General features: G+C 41.5%; 1 pseudogene; it reads right to left on the reverse strand.

The window, feature by feature from the left end:
* Positions 1 to 1,001: 1,001 nt before the first annotated feature.
* LOC147526197 (uncharacterized) lies at positions 1,002 to 4,800 on the reverse strand (annotated as a pseudogene).
* Positions 4,801 to 7,109: the final 2,309 nt, after the last annotated feature.

Raw genomic sequence — 7,109 nt, forward strand, 5'->3', positions numbered from 1 at the left:
ACAAGGGCATGTAGTGATAAGACAATGGGTAATGGCTTTAAACTGAAAGAGGGTAGATTTAGATTAGATCTAAGGAAGAAATTTTTTACATTGTGGGTGGTGCCCAGGTTGCCCAGAGAAGTTGTGGGTGGTGCCCAGGTTGCCCAGAGAAGTTGTGGATGCCCCATCCCTGGAAGTGTTCAAGGCCAGGTTGGATGAGGCTTTGAGCAAACTGATGTAGTGAAGGGTGTCCCTGCCCATGGCAGGGGGTTGGAACTAGATGATCTTTGAGGTCCCTTCCAACCCTAACCATTCTATGATTCTATGATTCTATGACAGAGGGTCCATGACTCTCCTTATGATTTGTACTTAGACTTAGAATTGAGGGCCAAATTGGCCAATTAGTATTCCATATCATGCAGCATCATGCCCAGTATAAAAGTGAGGGACAGCCGGAAAGAAGGGCCTTTGCTCTTCCAGGGCTCTCACTCTCAGACTCTCAGAGCGCTCTCTCTGTCTCGCTCTCTGTTTTGGACCTCTTGCTCATCCGGGATTGCGGTGTCGGGACTTATCTGTTTCGAGATCGTTAGTTCAGGACGAGACGGGCCTCAGTCATGGGGTGGTGAGCAATTACACTGTACATCACTCATTTGTATATATTTATCATTGTACATATATGTATATATTCATATATTAGTAGTATTAAATTGTTCTTATCTCAACCCACAAGTCTCTTTCCCTTTTCCCCTTTAATTCTCTTCCTCATCCCCGGGGGGTGGGGGAGGGTGAGTGAGTGGCTGTGTGGGGTTTAGTTGCCAGAGCGGCCTAAACCACGATGATCAGTAAAGCACCTTCTCCCTATTTTGACATCTTACAAACCTAGCAGTTTTACAATAGGCCTGGTGTTAAGCAAGCTCAGCAGTTTAACATATATACCGTTTTAATAGTTTATATGGAAGGTATGCTAATACTTTGTTTCAGTTCCCCCCTTTTCTATAAACTTTGCAAATTCTTTTGCAACCTTATAACCTTCTTCCATTCTCATATACACGACTTGAAAAATATTTTCCCGTTTCAATCTGATGTCTGATTTTGTTCCTTTTTCAAGTGTCATTCTCCAGCTGTTCGTCAACAACACCAAAAGAAACACTGAATTAAAACATAAGTCATCAAAATTAATAATCCAAGAGTGATTACAAAAACAAAAAGTTGTTTCAACCATGGGAAATTTGGGAGCCAAGAAGTCGTCCTATTCCATAGTTCTTCAAAACTCCATGAGGTGTTGTCTTTTTGTATTTCCTTTAGTATTTTAGTCTGCTCCCATATCTTTTTGATGTCAGTTTCTATTCTTTTTGATTGATCAACATAAACACAGCAGCTAGTATTTATCACTACACATACCCCTCCTTGTGCCGCGAGAACAATATCTAGGGCCATTCTATTCTGTATTCATGACCTGTGATAAACCAGTCACCACTTCTTGAAGAGTTTTTATGGCATCTAGGGTCCTATTCTCTATTGATTCTATTGTTGCTGATATATTGGCTAATGTCCTTTCAAGTTCACTTAAACCTAACCATGGAAAAAAAAAAATCTCACAAAGCTATGGAAAACTGTTGGTCGTTTTAGAAGGGCATTTGAGCTTCTTTTGATTTGTTTTGATCCAGGTACCTGAGGGATGTTGGTTATGCTTGTGAGCCCCTATCTGAAGATATTACTTCAGGCACCCCAAATTGTGGTATTATTTAATTTAATAGTACTTTGGTTACTTCTCTTGCCTTGTTGGTTCTGCAAGGAAAGGCTTCTGGCCAACCTGAAAAGGTTTGTCAGTACCAATAGGTACCTATACCCCCCTTTTCTTGGGAGTTCTGAAAAATCTATTTAGCATTGTTGTCCAGGAACATTACCCTTCCTGATTGTTCCTATCTGAACTTTGATTCTGGTATTTGGATTATTTCTTAAACAAGTTTCACACTGTCGAGTGACCTGTTTAATAGTTGTATACAAATTACCTCCTCCTACCATTTTTCTATTCAAATATTCATATAAAGCATCAGCTCCCTAGTGAGTTTTATTGTGTTCTTCTAAGACTAATTTCCATAATATGTTGGAAGGTATTACTAGATGTCCATCAGGTATATAAGACCATTCGTCTGCCTGCATTTTACCTTTAAGGTCTTCAATTAGATTATTATTGTAACCAGTTCGAAGGATTCCTATGCACAAAGCTTACCCAACACTTGATTTTTATGAAAAAACACAACAGTATTTATTGTTCTGTCATAGCCTTGCAAAAAGCAGTCACTAGCAAAAGCACAACAGTATTTAGTGCTCTGGTATAGCCTTGCAGAAGCAGTTACTGACATATCGTTTCCCTTTCTGGGAGTCTTACCATCCTGACTATGCCCAAGACTCCACCAAACAGGAGAGTGTCAATTAGCGGGGTCATCATGGAGAAGGGAGGTAGGCACAGCACCTTCAGGGCGTCCCCTGTCTGTTCATAGAGTGTGCTCTGTAGCCTCTCCCTCTCCGTTCTGAGCCACCTCTTTTATGCCCTCAACAGAGTTAATGGAAAGGGGCTGACGCGGCGTTGCTGCACGTGTGGCCAGTGCGTGCAACAAGGCCTGCCAGGTATGTGCTCTGCTGGCTAACAGCGGTTTTTCAGATCACAACATGTTGTTCAATAACAACCTTCCCAGCTCCCTTTTTCAAGGTTACATTCTCACAGCTGAGTCCAGGTTGGAATTATATCTGTTAAATAACAATCCTCCCAATTCCCTTTCTCACAGCTGAGTTCAGTTAATAATTTTCCATTGTGGCCATACATGGACCATCATCTAAAATCTCTAACACAATTATCTTCCCTATAATATTTCACACATTCTGGTTTTAAATCTAAAGTCTCAGGTTTATCATTTGGTATTAAGGCTGTGATCACAATTTCTGTTTCCTCTGCCACTCACCTTGCTTCATGATCTGCCAATCTATTTCCAATTTCCTGTTCAGTGTTACCCTTTTGATGTTCTCTGCAATGTATGATGGCTACCTTTTCGGCAATTGCACAGCTTCAAGTAATCGTAATATTTCTCTAGCATGTTTTATTTGCTTGCCTTGGGTAGTTAAGAGTGAGCATGCACTACTCCAAAGGCATATTTAGAATCAGTCCAAATGTTGATCTTTTTCCCTTTCACCAGTTCCAATGCTCTGATCAAAGCTATTATTTCTGCTTTTTGCACCGATGTCTCAGCGGGTAAGGGTTTGGATTCGATTACCTGGCAGGTGGTGGTAATGGCATATCCTGCCTTATGGTGTCCTTGTTTCACAAAGCTGCTTCCATCTGTAAACCAGGAATCTTCTGCATCCTCAAGTGGCTCCTTTCTCAAGTCCGGTCTGCTGGAATAGACAGCTTCCATGGTCTCCAGGCAGTCGTGTATCACAGGATCGGAGGTTTTCCCACTAAGAAAAGAGGCTGGGTTCACAACATCAGTGGTTATAATGTTCACATCATCTTGCTCCACTAGGACAGCTTGATATTTCAAAAATCTTGCAGGAGAAAGCCAATGACCACCCTTTTGCTCCAAAACAGCAGAAACAGTATGGGACACTAGAAGAGTAATCTTTTGACCTAGAGTGAACTTAGGAGCTTCTTGTGATAGGGGGATAGGTATAGGAGTAGGCATAAGACCACATAAAACTATATTAGCTATTATTTCTATGGATAGGTACAAGAATAGGCATAAGACTACATAAGACTCTGTGAAATACATAGCTCTGAAATAGCTCTGTGAATTGTTAGAAGTTATCAAATACTAATCCCTGCTTTGAAACACTAACTACCCGAAAAGAAGGCCGGTAAGAGAGACAAAATAAATGATGGCAAGGTTGTAACTCGTGACCCGTAGGGAGAAAGAAAAGACAAAGAGGAGAGATAAGGACTAACAAGAACTAACACTTGTCTTCAAACAATAACAAGTAGGAGACAACCAGATGTCCACTCAAGGACAGGCCAGGCTGGAACCGGTTTGGATCTGCAAGCTCAGCCAAAACAGGAATTCTAGGGAAGAGGTAAAAATACACAGTGAGGAAGACCTAAGGCCTTCATCCTGAAGACCCCTGCCCACAACCACCAGGAGGCGTGTCGAGGAGGAGCCTGAGGCGGATCCTGAGGTGGGGACTATGGAAATGATCTCCTGGGAGAGACTGCCCTTTTGGGGAGGGGGCTATGAGTGTGTCTGTATAAATACAAGAAAACTGCTATGGCAGGTGTGCACGTTTGTGGTGGAGCGATCCGCCGTGCACCCAGCGCTGCAATAAACATACCTACTTTACAACTTTCTGAGTTGTGGAGTCTGTTTCCGCACGTCACTTGGATGTTGAGAACAACTGCTGTCACAGCCTGTAAGCACTCCGGCCATCCTTTGCTCACTTCATCCAATTGTTTAGAGAAGTAAGCTACTGCTCTCTTATATGGTCCCAATTGTTGGGCCAGCATCCTCAATGCTATCCCTTGTCTCTCATGTGAGAATAACCAGAATGGTTTGGACACATCTGGGAGTCCCAATGCAGGGGCTTGCATCATTTCCTTCTTTAAGTTTTCAGAAGCCTTTTTAGCTTCACCTGTCCACATCAATTGTGATGGGTTCTCTTTTATCAGTTCATACAAAGGTTTTACTAAAAGTCCATAGTTGTAAATCCACAATCTACACCATCCTGTCATACCAAGGAAGGTTCTTAGTTCTTTTACTGTTTGTGGTAGAGGTGTTTGGCAAATGGCTTCTTTTTGGTCTGGTCCAAGTTCTCTCTGTCCTCCGGATATTTCATATCCAAGGTACTTCACTCATTGTTGAATTAGTTGGGCTTTCTGCTGAGAAACTCGATAACCATTTAGGCCTAAAAAGTGTAATAAATTCAGTCCAATCTATACATTCCCTTTTGGTTTCTGTGGCTATTAGGATATCGTCCACGTACTGTAACAAAGTCCCATTTTGTGACGGAGGAGCCCAGAATTCAAGTTCACGGGCCAACTGATTTCCAAAAATGGTTGGGCTGTTCTTAAATCCTTGGGGTAATGTGGAGGAGTCCCTCTCTGAGACCGGCCATAATATTCTCTCGGGTATGGACAATCCCTGTTTGGGCCCCAGAGCGCAGATGCACGCCTCCTGGATGCCTCTCCGATGACCGAACCGCAACGAGGAGAACAAAGGGATGAGCTTATCACCTGTGGTCTGCTAACGCTACCCTATCACTATAACCCACGAGAGTGTGTTTACGCTAAGCAAGCCAATTGTAGAATGTAGTCGTGTCACGCCATATTCTGCTATATAACCTGTGTGTCGGTTGTAATAAAGGAGCATGATTTCTAACCATATTGGTGTACGGTCATGACTCGGGTCTCGTCCGCAGTAGGGATCCTGCTACAGGGTAACACTGTCCAGGTTAGCTAAGTTTTCCTCCCTGTATCCGTGTTCTCCCATTCAAAAGCAAATAATTTTTGGCTCTCCTTGGCCAGAAGTAAACAGAAAAAGGCATCCTTTAGATCCAAAATGGTCAACCATACTTTATTATTTAATTTAGTTAACAAGATATATGAATTTGCTACTACAGGATATATATCTTCTACGATTCTGTTAAGAACTCTTAAATCTTGTACCAGACGATAGCCTTTACCATCTGGCTTTTTCACAGGTAAAATTGGAGTATTATATTCAGATTCGCATTTGACTAACAATCCAAATTGTAAAAAGTTATCAATTATTTCTTTTATTCCTTTTTGATCTTCCAGTCTCAATGGATATTGTTTTATTCTAACTGGACTAGCCCCTGCTTTTATTTCAATTTTAATTGGAGCTGCATTTTTGGCTTTACCAGACACTCCTGATGCCCAAACTCCTGGGTGTATTTGGTCTTTTGTTTCTTGTATAATTTCTTCCTCCTTAACTTGAGGTTCAGTAAGAGCCAAGCTTAAAATTTCAATATGATTTTCCTCTGGTATTTTAAATTCTATTTCCCATTATTGAATTTTATTTCAACATTTGATTGTTCTAACAAATCTCTTCCCAATAGTGATCTAGGAGCCTCAGGCAGGTAAAGAAATTTGTGAATCTCTATACTTTTCCAATTTTAGATCTTAGTGGTTTCAAAAAGAAAGCTTTTTTTCAACCTGCCCAGTTGCCCCCACAATATTAACAGTTTGTCTATTTACAGGTGTGAAATATGTTCATTTGATTCGTGTCAATATGGGACAATGGATGTGCAAATAGGTGGCGAGGAGTAGGGTGTGCTTATTCAAGATAAGTGATTGTCTTAGTTTAAGATCTCTGTGAAATGCAAAAACGTAAACCTGCAAAATGCCTCATGATGCTACTAACCAGGAGCCCCAATTGTGAAATGTGTTCCCCTGATACATGGCAATATAAAACAATGTTAGGGCCGCACAGTGAAATATGACCTTCTCTGTATATGTAACCTTTAACCATTCTGTTCGTTCTTGTATAACCGTAGTCCTAGAGAAAGCAGAATGGTATGGATATAGTTCTCGCTTCTTGCAAAAGCCACCTAACGTTTTGGGTTTTTTTTTTCTCTTCTTCTTTTGCTTTACTGCCAATTGCAAGGTGTTAGACAAGAGGGGCCTAGGGGCCTGTATGCGCTTAATCTCTAATCTCGCTTAACCACTTTTAAGTTAGCTTGCTCAAGCCATAGATCTGTAAGTTGCATAACCCTTGTGTAAGATAAGCAGGAGCCAAGATGGAGAACAAGGATGGTCCTGATGACTTCGCAGAGCAGAGTCATGATGACTTCACTAGTTTTCTGGGGAAGTAAAAAAGTCATCACGAGGAAGACATAGAGCCTTCATCTGTGAGACCCCTACTCACGACCACCAGGAAACACTGCGCACGCGCAACTGGAGGGGGTTAGGGGTGGAGACTATGGAGATGAGTTCTCTGAGCTCATTGTAATAAGACCATCTTTTCTCGGAAATAATTAAGAATATGTATTAGTAAAAGGAATATAAACCAGAAATAAGAACTATATGGTGTGCGTCTTGGTGGAGCGGAGACTCCCGGCGCACCCAGCGCTGTTTGCTTGCTTTTATTCGCCTAATAAATTGTAAACTTTAATTGGAGTTCTGT

Source organism: Tauraco erythrolophus, chromosome W (genome assembly GCF_009769465.1).
Source record: "Tauraco erythrolophus isolate bTauEry1 chromosome W, bTauEry1.pri, whole genome shotgun sequence".
In the NCBI taxonomy this organism is placed as follows: domain Eukaryota; kingdom Metazoa; phylum Chordata; class Aves; order Musophagiformes; family Musophagidae; genus Tauraco; species Tauraco erythrolophus.